A 12765-nucleotide genomic window follows, 5' to 3' on the forward strand; every position below is an offset into this window, starting at 1 on the left:
TTTTTTCCCCTATCACTACACAGCTGATTCAAATAATCAACTCATCATTAAGCTTTGATTATTTAAATCAGCTATGTAGTGCAGGGCAGAAACCAAAATGTGAACCCCTTGGGGTCCCCAGGACCGAATTTGGGAATCACTGTACTAACTACTCACTTCTTGTTTAGATATTTGGCTTTCCCAGCCAACATAGCAGCATAGAATAAAAAATACATCTTTTTTTTATGATTTGATTGGGATCCCCATTAGCCGACGTCTATGGCGACAGCTAGTCTTCCTGGGGTCCGACACATAACACAAAAAGACGTTACAGACAAACAGACTACAATTGACTTACATTTAAAAACATTAACATAGATATTAGACTTACACACATTACTGCATATACATATGCCTTAACTAGGTTAACCGTGTCAGATAGGGAAGAGATGTGATATTAGGTGTTTTTTTTAAATTGTTTTTTTAAAGCTAATTTTGCTGTTTACTCGAGTAATTTGAGATGGAAGGGACTTCCATGTGATCATGGCTCTATATAACACAGTGCTTGCCTTGAATTCGTTCTGGATTTGGGGACTGTGAAGAGGCCTCTGATGGCATATCTGTCAGAGCTACAGTATATGTAAGTTGATTATTTTGAATTTTCAACACACTATTTCTCACAAAATCAAGAATTGATGCAGTCAATCTCTCCATACTGTTGACATTAGCCCTCTGTGTGCATTGAAGGGCAAGACCTGCTGCTCTGTTCTGGGCCAGCTGCAGCTTTTCTAGGTCCTTCTTTGCAGCACTTGACCACATCAAGTGCCTGCAGGACTTGTTTGGTCGACTGTGGTGTTAAAAATGCTGAGCATCTCTTTATCACAGACCGAGCTCTCCCCAGCTTTACAACAATTGAATCAATATGCCTTGACCATGACCGTTTACAGTCTAAGGTGACACCTAGAAGTTTAGTCTCCTCCACATCATTCATTACCAGATTCAGCTGAGGTCTGGAACTTAATAAGGACTGGATGTTTTTATAATGAGGGAAACTTGGAGAAAATCGAACCTCTCTGAAATAAAAATATGTTATTTATAATGAGGGAAACTTGGAGAAAATCGGACCTCTCTAAAATAAAAAGATGTTATTTATAATGAGGGAAACTTGGAGAAAATCGGACCTCTCTGAAATAAAAATATGTTATTTATAATGAGGGATACTTGGAGAAAATCGAACCTCTGAAATAAAAATGGATGGCCCTCCCTTCAGTAAAATAGATTTCTACCCATCCCTCCCTGAAAGCTTGAAAAGTGGCCCTCCCTTATACCCAAAATAATAATGACATCATAAAGTGGATAGCAGAGAACATGTCTACCATTTACTCTCACTCCTAGGACAGACCAGAGCCTTAGATATGCAGTTTTAGAAACAGTTCTTCATTTTGTAAGCTTCCAGAAGGTTGTGGATTCGCAGACCACTGCGGACAAGGTTAGGGGTGAAAAGATCTCCATTATAATAAAAGCACTGCATAAATCTATCATCTTATTTGCGGTCCTAGAAAAAAAAAAATCATTTTATAATCTAATTTCATGCAATTCTGCGTCATTTAATAATGACTGGAGACAAGCAGAATATTTTTTAATACCACAACAGAGCATGACAACGAATGAGTGCATGCTGCAGCACCGGAGACGTTTTGATTTCTATACAGGCTGTTCACCGGAGACGTTTTGATTTCTATCCAGGCTGTTCACCGGAGACGTTTTGATTTCTATCCAGGCTGTTCACCGGAGACGTTTTGATTTCTATCCAGGCTGTTCACCGGAGACGTTTTGATTTCTATCCAGGCTGTTCACCGGAGACGTTTTGATTTCTATTCAGGCTGTTCACCGGAGACGTTTTGATTTCTATCCAGGCTGTTCACCGGAGACGTTTTGATTTCTATCCAGGCTGTTCACCGGAGACGTTTTGATTTCTATACAGGCTGTTCACCGGAGACGTTTTGATTTCTATACAGGCTGTTCACCGGAGACGTTTTAAAATCTATCCAGGCTGTTCACCGGAGACGTTTTGATTTCTATACAGGCTGTTCACCGGAGACGTTTTGATTTCTATCCAGGCTGTTCACCGGAGACGTTTTGATTTCTATACAGGCTGTTCACCGGAGACGTTTTGATTTCTATACAGGCTGTTCACCGGAGACGCTTTTGATTTCTATCCAGGCTGTTCACCGGAGACGCTTTTGATTTCTATACTGGCTGTTCACCGGAGACGTTTTGATTTCTATACTGGCTGTTCACCGGAGACGTTTTGATTTCTATACAGGCTGTTCACCGGAGACGTTTTGATTTCTATACAGGCTGTTCACCGGAGACGTTTTGATTTCTATACAGGCTGTTCACGGAGACGTTTTGATTTCTATCCAGGCTGTTCACCGGAGACGTTTTGATTTCTATACAGGCTGTTCACCGGAGACGTTTTGATTTCTATACAGGCTGTTCACCGGAGACGTTTTGATTTCTATCCAGGCTGTTCACCGGAGACGTTTTGATTTCTATACTGGCTGTTCACCGAGACGCTTTTGATTTCTATACAGGCTGTTCACCGGAGACGCTTTTGATTTCTATACAGGCTGTTCACCGGAGACGTTTTGATTTCTATACAGGCTGTTCACCGGAGACGTTTTGATTTCTATACAGGCTGTTCACCGGAGACGTTTTGATTTCTATCCAGGCTGTTCACCGGAGACGTTTTGATTTCTATACAGGCTGTTCACCGGAGACGTTTTGATTTCTATACAGGCTGTTCACCGGAGACGTTTTGATTTCTATCCAGGCTGTTCACCGGAGACGTTTTGATTTCTATACAGGCTGTTGTTAAAAAAGAGGATAGTCTAAGTTTGGAACAGTGATAAGGCTGTCAATCAACAGTTAAAAAAACAAAAAACCCGCAACATAACCAGTTACCACTGAAGTATCACTGAAGAAAAAGCCATTTGTTTTCTAACACAGCAGCCGCACTTCATCCGGTAGGCATATATGCACTTGTAACTGTTTTTTCATTTGGGAAACTATCATTTTCTAATTTATTCTATTTTATTCCATGATGATGTTGTTACAAAATAGATTTGTGTTGACTGTGATTAGGGCATGGGAATAGAAGAGCATCTGCTCGGCTAAATTAACAAACTAGGTGTAGCATAGCTCACCGCATGATCCTCAAACCGACGACTGGCCAAACTAGTGTTTCTAAAAGTGAATTCTAAGGTACTGTAGAATGACTGTATAACCTAATAAGGCATTTTTTTGTTTCATTATTATTTAATTCTAAGTAATACTTTTTTTTTTTAAACAGTATTTTATACAGCCTAAATGGAAAAATGTATAGGCATGTTGTTAAAGTGCTGTTGTTGTGTTGCTGAGCGCTCCTGCCAGCCTGTAGCATGTCACAAATGCTTCACAATTTATTTCTTAAATGGCAGGCTATAGCCTTGAAATGATGATAATAATAATATAACCTAAATAATTCATTTTTGTTCCTTCTTAGGCTACCTGTCTTGCTCCTGACTGATTTAGAGTTAGTATGTTGTTTAATAGCCTGTTGAAATGTTGAACGTCAATTGTGTGTCACAGATTCTGCCGAGACTGCCCTTCCTTCTGGTTCGGGCAGGCTTCGGCGTTCGTCGTCACCGGAGTACTAGCTGCTGCCGATCTATGTTTCTGTGTTGCGCCTGTTGTCTGATTGTCACACACCTGTTGCCCATTATTGTAATCACGCCTTCCCTATTTTAACCCAGTGGCTCCCAATGTGTTTTGTGAGTGGTTGTTTTCGTTTCGTTTGTGTGCGGGTTAGTTCCTCCCTGTGTGGAGAGATTTCTTTATTGCATTCTTTACTCATTTCTCAGTAAAGTACGTTTCTTCGAGTTCTGTGTCCTGCGCCTGACTTCGACCCACCGCATTACACTGACACTCGTGACAGAACCACGCACCATTTATGGAGTCAGCAGGTATAGCCAGTCAGTCCGAATCGATGGAGGAACGATTTCAACGACAGGAGAGTATCATCCAGGCGCTCGGCACCGCCATGGAGAGGGTGATGAATACTATGGACCGATGGGAGAGAGGTGGCCGTCCTACACCTCCTCCAACCACTCAACCACCTACACCACTGTCCACCCCTTCGCCACCTGGGTCCAGTGGGATTCGGCTCTCGCTCCCGAGGGCATATGACGGTACACCAGCCGGGTGTCAGGGTTTCCTTCTCCAGGTAGAGCTCTACCTGGCAACCATTCACCCGGCGCCCTCGGGATACGAGAGCGTGTCCGCCCTCATCTCCTGTCTGTCGGGGAAGGCGCTCGAGTGGGCCAACGCCGAGTGGGGAGGAATTGACGCTGCATCGGTCCGCTACGAGGATTTCACCCGCCGCATCCGGGCGGTATTCGATAATCCACAGGAGGGGAGAGCGGCGGGCGAGCGTCTGTTCCACCTACGACAGGAGAAGAGGAGCGCCCAGGAATTTGCGCTGGAGTTCAGGACGTTGTCAGTCAGCGCCGGATGGAATGAGAGGGCCCTGATCGACTACTATCGGTGCAGCCTACGGGAGGACGTTCGGCGGGAACTGGCCTGCAGGGATACCAATCTCAACCTGGACCAACTGGTGGAGATGTCCATCAGGCTGGATAACCTGTTGGAGACCTGCGGACGTTCTGATCAGGGCCCATTCATTCCATCCCCCAGCACCTCTGACTCTACCCCCATGGAGCTTGGAGGTACTGCGCATAGGGAGACCAGGAGAGGGGCCGTCCCCTGCACCAACTGTGGCCGCAGAGGACACACTGCGGGTCGGTGCTGGGGAGGGTCCCTAGGGAGTCGAGGCAGTAAGCAGAGCACTGGTCGACCATCTCAGCTGAGTAAGCACCCAACTCACCCAGAGCTCCCTGTTGGTCAGCTGTGTATAGAGGTTGTTTTCCCAGAGTTTTCTCCTCATTCCCAGCATAAGGCGCTAGTAGATTCAGGTGCAGCTGGGAATTTTATTGATCGTCAATATTGTCATAGGTTAGGGATTCCTACTGTTCGTGTTAAGGTGCCCTTCCCTGTCCTTGCATTAGATAGTCACCCGCTAGGGTCAGGTCTAATCAGGGAGGTTACCGCACCACTTTTAATGAGGACGCAGGGGGGTCATGAGGAGAGGATTAGTCTCTATCTGATTGATTCTCCTGCGTATCCTGTGGTGTAAAGGACTTCCCTGGTTAACCATTCATGATCCCACTATTTCCTGGCAACAGAGGGCTCTCAAGGGATGGTCCAGTCAGTGCTCAGGGAGGTGTGTAGGGGTTTCCTTGGGGGCTACTACGGTGGAGAGTCCAAACCAGGTCTCCACCATGCACATTCCTTCCGAGTATGCCGATTTGGCTATCGCCTTCAGTAAAAAGAGGGCGACTAAATTACCACCCCATCGTCCGGGGGATTGTGCGATAAATCTCCAGGTAGGAGCTGCACTTCCCCGGAGTCACGTGTATCCTCTGTCACAGGCGGAGAAGGCGGCCATGGAAACATATGTCTCCGAATCTCTGAGACAGGGATACATTCGGCCTTCCACTTCACCTGTTTCCTCAAGCTTCTTTTTCGTGAAGAAAAAGGATGGTGGGTTACGCCCGTGCATTGATTACCGTGGGCTTAGTCAGATCACTGTCAAGTACAGCTATCCCTTACCTCTGATAGCATGTATGACGGAATCACTGCACGGGGCGCGCTTCTTCACGAAATTGGATCTCAGGAGCGCGTACAACCTGGTGCGTATCCGGGAGGGAGATGAGTGGAAGACGACTTTCAGCACTACCTCAGGACACTATGAGTACCTCGTCATGCCGTACGGGTTATTGAATGCTCCATCAGTTTTCCAATCATTTGTCGATGAGATTTTCAGGGATCTGCACGGACAGGGTGTAGTGGTGTATATTGATGACATTCTCATATACTCCGCTACACGGGCCGAGCATGTGTCCTTGGTGCATAAAGTACTTGGACGACTGTTAAAGCATTACCTGTATGCCAAGGCAGAGAAATGCCTGTTCTTTCAGGAGTCCATCTCCTTCCTAGGGTACCACATGTCCGCGTCTGGGGTGAAGATGGAGAGTGACCGCATTTCGGCCGTGCGTAATTGGCCGACTCCAACCACGGTGAAGGAGGTGCAGCAATTTTTGGGATTTGCTAATTACTACCGGAAGTTTATCCAGGGCTTTGGTCAGGTAGCAGCTCCCATTACCTCGTTGCCGAAGTGGGGAGCGGTGTGTCTGCGGTGGTCAGCGGAGGCGGACAGGGCGTTCAATCATCTGTAGGTCCTACCTCTTATTTATTGAAGAGGAAGAAATAGGTTCCAACACAAAACCATCTTGTTGTTAGTAGCCTAAAGCCAAATTAAAATGAAGACTGTTTAAATGAATTAGGCCCTCTCTAATTAGTCTACTTTCAGCACCCATGTGCTGTCCATCTCTGCAGCTGCTGCTTCATAGTAATGTAAGTTACGTAAGTTACTAGAATATGGCTTATTGTGAGGTCAATAACTCTGATAAAAAGCTTCATTATGGGCAATGAATAATCAATTATAGCAGTAGCAAGCTTACCTCCGTTAACCCTCCTCATCTTCGCGCTCTCCTTCTCAAACTGAACAGGACATATAGTCCAGCTCACATGTTACGAACCCCGTGGCTTTAAAAGTCTAGGGTGGATGGACAAGAGACCCGTAACATAACTCATGCAAATTAGAATCGTGACATGGAAACAGTGAGAACAAAAAATACACCGACAACCATAAACTACCGTCAAACATAAAATGTTTATTTGTGAACACACGGTAAAGGTTTGGGAAAAAGGGCTGAGCAGGACCCAATGAATGAAACAATAATGTAAAAAACCCTAACCTGAACTTGCCTGCCTCAAGAACCCCTCAAGTGGGGGGCACAAGCATTTTGGGGGGCGGGCCTGGCCCCCTATGGCCCGCCCATAGCGACGGGGGGGTGGGCGGGCTTGGCCCCCTATGGCCCGCCCATAGCGACGGGTGTGTGCGCTCCCTATTTGATTTCTAGAAAAACAATCCTTTATCTGATCTTCTTTGTTTGCTCCACCATTTTGGTTTGCTTCCTGTCTTTTAAGTTTAGTGTGGTCTTTTCTTTTGTTTGCCTCTTCTTGGGTAAATTTTGTGGGCGCTCATGGTTGGGTGTCTTTTAGGTCCCAGTTGTTGTTGCTAGGCAACCTCCAGTGGACACCCCCATGAGTGTCTTTCAGAACCCCTCCTAAAAAAAAAACACCTGTTTCATTTTGGTTGTTGCCAGTGACTCTTTGTTAGTTCCCCTTTCTGTTTGAGCGAACTTTTTTGGTTTTGTTGCTGGGGAACGTAACAATTTGGATAGCCTATCCATTGCAGTGTAGCCTAGTTTTCTATACACCATCCCAGCAGCGCAAAAAACTCGGGAAGGAAGTACATTTTCTTAGAAATATAACTTTGCCCTGTGCTTCTCCCAGCATGCTGTTCGTATAGCCTATAGCCTAGGTGGTCCTCTGTAGCTCAGCTGGTAGAGCACGGCACTTGTAACGCCAAGGTAGTGGGTTCGATCCCCGGGACCACCCATACACAAAAATGTATGCACGCATGACTGTAAGTCGCTTTGGATAAAAGCGTCTGCTAAATGGCTTATTATTATTATTATTATTATTATTATTATTATTATTATAGTATAGACTATGGATCATTTGACTGAGACCACACTGGGACCACTTGATATTGCAGCAGCAGAGAATCAGGGATGAGAGGCAGCATCGGGCACACAGGAGATACTATAATAAGCAACAGATTCTCCCCTGAGCAATATGACATTTAATCGATTTGCAAATTAAATGACCCTCCCCTGGACTAAAAAACAAATAGAAGAAAAGAAACCCTCCCCTTGTCTGAAATTGAAAAAAGCATGACCCTCCCCCCAAATTTCCCTCTGGGTAACAATCGTGTAGATTTCAACCGCTACCTTAGGGAAAGATTTCCATTTTGTAGATATATTTAGGACTAGTCTATCACTAGCCACCCCATTCCAAAACGGACTGCAACTCTTTGTTTAGGGTTGCAGTGACATCACTAGCTGTGGTTGCCGACGTGTATAATGTTGCGTCATCTGCATCTACACGGACACGCAGGCATCAAGGCTAGTGGTCGATCATTAGTCAAATAGAGGACAGTAAAGGAAAATAGGGAAGTGTTACCTTTTTTTTTGCAGCATCATTGGCTTAAATGAAATAAAAAGACAACAACAAAAAAAAAACTGAAATAAACGTGTTTAGATCAGATTACACCAGTACGTCATCGCCACAAACATCAGATGGGTAACGTCAAGATGTGACAACAGAAATAGGCTTTCATTAGCTATGTCACTAGGCTGTTCCTCTTTCAAGCATGACAATAGGGCCTGGCTAAAGCGCATAGCCTGACAACTCTAATTGATTTGTATTTATTTATCTGTTATTTAATTAGAGAAGTCATATTGAGATTGACATCTCTTTCTCAAGTGAGCTGTGAGCTCTAATGCCTAATATGCTGTGGATGATCAGTGGACCAATTCAATTTCCTGTGCTGCATGTCAAGTTAACGCCACAGAAGTGTGGCTAGTTAGATATAATTAGTCTCTGTGTGTGTGTGTAGCTTACACTTCCTGCCTGGCAACACTGTAAGCATATTTACTCATTATTTTTAATGAGCAGGAATTAAGCCTATTGCTTAACATTCTGTAACTGAGGCTCACGCACAGTGCTGTGCTAAGGATTTCCACCTTCAACTTTGTTTAACCAAGGCGAAGACCAAAAGCCTCACCAAAGACACCGAACGGTCTTGTGGTTCTATCCTTAAGTTCATTTGGTTCAGTAACTTCATACTCAACAAGGTCCGACACTCTCACTTAGGTTTTGTGCATCTGGGCATTTAAAATGGCTCTAACTGTGTGTGTCCTTACCATGACATTTTAGATTTTAGTCATTTAGCAGACGCTCTTATCCAGAGCGACTTACAGTTAGTGAATGCATACATGTTTTTTTTCATTCTGGCCCCACGTGGGAAACAAACCCACATCCCTGCCGGCCAAACCCTCCCCTACCTTGGACGACGCTGGACCAATTGTGCGCCGCCCATGGGTCTCCCGGTCGCGGCCGGCTGCGACAGAGCCTGGACTCGAACCAGGATCTCTAGTGGCACAGTTACCACTGCGATGCAGTGCCTTAGACCACTGCACCACTCGGGAGTCAGATATATGCTGTCCATTCCACTCACTACCATGACATGCTATATGGGTTATCCACATACTGGACCGTTCCAGCTGTTTTCCACATTGCAAAAAACAACATATATTTTCATACAATATCTAATGCAATAGTTGTTGTTTTTTACTAGATGTTTGTGTTTTACAACCCCAATATTAATCAGGTCCAACTGTAATATGTGTAATGTCTTGACTTGTGTTTTTAATATGTTTAATGTTTATATGTTTACGTTTTACATTTATGTCATTTAGCAGACGCTCTTATCCAGAGCCACTTACAAATTGGTGCATTCACCTTATAGCCAGTGGGATAACCACTTTACACTTTTTCTTTTTCTTTTTATATATATTTTTTTCTTTTTTTTTCTTTTTGAGTATATTTTTAATTTTAATTTGTTTTTATATATATATATATATATATATATATATATATATATATATATATATATATTGTGTCACGGTTTCGGCCGAGGCTGCTCCTCCTCCTTGTTCGGGCAGGCTTCGGCGGTCGTCGTCTCCGGAGTACTAGCTGCCACCGTTCGTTGTTTTCTATGTTTGATTGGTTTGGTCTGTTTAGTACACCTGTTCATGTTTAGTGTTGATTATGTGTCCTATAAGTTCTCGTGGTTTCTGTCATGTGTTGTGTGTAATTGTTTTCCTGTCGCTTGGTGCAGTGCTGTTTGCTAGACTCTCTTTGTTTTACCGTCGCACTATTGTTCGTGCGCAGTTCGGTTTGGGAGTGTTTTACGCACTGTGGCGTATGTTTCGCCTCTGGGTTGTTTTGACCCGTGTTATGATTTTGGATTTTCTAGTAAAGTCTGGATTAACTGAGCTCCTGTGTCCTGCTATTGATTCGCACCACATCCGCATCAGAGTTCGTGACATATTGTTTTATTTATTTTATTTTATTATTATATATTTATTTTTATTTATTTATTATTATTATATATGTTCCCCGGGAAGCTGCTGGAAAATGAGCTTTCAGCTAGATCTGGTGCAACGCATCACTTCTGATTTCTGTTTTGTTCTACATTGTCCCTGTTTCACATAAACGTAATAAATCACTAAAATAATGACCCCACTTCCAAGTGGTCCTATAACTGTGTAATTGACATGGCTAGCACATTGACTACAGTATAGGTGCATATTCTACTAGAAAACTATAAGAACCTATTGCCAACGAATAAATAATTTAGCACTGAAAAAACTTTTAAAAAAAGCAGGTTTTCCTTACAATGTATTTTACACTTTTAATACTTTTATTGAATCAATACATAACTATTAACAGCGGGTATTCAAAACTGCTAAATACATTAACAGGGTTGGGGTCAATTCCATTTAAATTCCAGTCAATTCATGAACTACACCGAAATTTCAATTATCTTCAATGGTTTACTTTCTGAATTGACTGGAATTGTAATGGAATTGACCCCAACCCTGTAGAGTAATTTACTGAATGCATTTCATCAGATGTACTCTGTAGTTGATGTCCTAACATTTAGTAAAACAGAGAATGTAATGTGCCCTCGGTTGACCATAAAGGAGATCATGTAATGTGCCCTCGGTTGACCATAAAGGAGATCATGTAATGTGCCCTCGGTTGACCATAAAGGAGATCATGTAATGTGCCCTCGGTTGACCATAAAGGAGATCATGTAATGTGCCCTCGGTTGACCATAAAGGAGATAATGTAATGTGCCTTGGGTTGACCATAAAAGAGATCATGTAATGTGCCTTGGGTTGACCATAAAAGAGATCATGTAATGTGCCCTGGGTTGACCATAAAAGAGATCATGTAATGTGCCCTGGGTTGACCATAAAAGAGATCATGTAATGTGCCTTGGGTTGACCATATTAATGCAACTGATTATCAGTAGAAAATATACAATAGTTCTGCTACCAGTGCTCAGTTGTGTCCCAAATGGCACCCTATTCCCTATATAGTGCACTGCCCATAGGGCTCTGGTCTAAAGTAGTGCACTATATAGGGAATAGGGTGCCATAGGGCTCTGGTCTAAAGTAGTGCACTATATAGGGAATAGGGTGCCATTCTCTGGTCTAAAGTAGTGCACTATATAGGGAATAGGGTGCCATAGGGCTCTGGTCTAAAGTAGTGCACTACATAGGGAATAGGGTGCCATAGGGCTCTGGTCTAAAGTAGTGCACTATATAGGGAATAGGGTGCCATTCTCTGGTCTAAAGTAGTGCACTATGTAGGAATAGGTGCCATTCTCTGGTCTAAAGTAGTGCACTACATAGGGAATAGGGTGCCATTCTCTGGTCTAAAGTAGTGCACTATATAGGGAATAGGGTGCCATTCTCTGGTCAAAAGTAGTGCACTATATAGGGAATAGGGTGCCATTCTCTGGTCAAAGTAGTGCACTACATAGGGAATAGGGTGCCATTCTCTGGTCTAAAGTAGTGCACTATATAGGAAATAGGGTGCCATTCTCTGGTCAAAAGTAGTGCACTACATAGGGAATAGGGTGCCATTCTCTGGTCAAAAGTAGTGCACTACATAGGGAATAGGGTGCCATTCTCTGGTCTAAAGTAGTGCACTATATAGGAAATAGGGTGCCATTCTCTGGTCAAAAGTAGTGCACTACATAGGGAATAGGGTGCCATTCTCTGGTCTAAAGTAGTGCACTATTGGGCAAAAGTAGGCACAATAGGAGGTGCCATTCTCTGGTCTAAAGTAGTGCACTATGTAGGGAATAGGGTGCCATTCTCTGGTCTAAAGTAGTGCACTATGTAGGGAATAGGGTGCCATTCTCTGGTCTAAAGTAGTACTATATAGGGAATAGGGTGCCATTCTCTGGTCTAAAGTAGTGCACTATAGGGAATAGGGTGCCATTCTCTGGTCTAAAGTAGTGCACTATATAGGGAATAGGGTGCCATTCTCTGGTCTAAAGTAGTGCACTATATAGGGAATAGGGTGCCATTCTCTGGTCTAAAGTAGTGCACTATATAGGGAATAGGGTGCCATTCTCTGGTCTAAAGTAGTGCACTATATAGGGAATAGGGTGCCATTCTCTGGTCTATAGTAGTGCACTATATAGGGAATAGGGTGCCATTCTCTGGTCTAAAGTAGTGCACTATATAGGGAATAGGGTGCCATTCTCTGGTCTAAAGTAGTGCACTATGTAGGGAATAGGGTGCCATTCTCTGGTCTAAAGTAGTGCACTATGTAGGGAATAGGGTGCCATTCTCTGGTCTAAAGTAGTGCACTATATAGGGAATAGGGTGCCATTCTCTGGTCTAAAGTAGTGCACTATGTAGGGAATAGGGTGCCATTCTCTGGTCTAAAGTAGTGCACTATATAGGGAATAGGGTGCCATTCTCTGGTCTAAAGTAGTGCACTATGTAGGGAATAGGGTGCCATTCTCTGGTCTAAAGTAGTGCACTATATGGGAATAGGGTGCCATTCTCTGGTCTAAAGTAGTGCACTATGTAGGGAATAGGGTGCCATTCTCTGGTCTAAAGTAGT

The sequence above is a fragment of the Coregonus clupeaformis genome, chromosome 16 (genome assembly GCF_020615455.1).
Source record: "Coregonus clupeaformis isolate EN_2021a chromosome 16, ASM2061545v1, whole genome shotgun sequence".
NCBI classification, from domain to species: domain Eukaryota; kingdom Metazoa; phylum Chordata; class Actinopteri; order Salmoniformes; family Salmonidae; genus Coregonus; species Coregonus clupeaformis.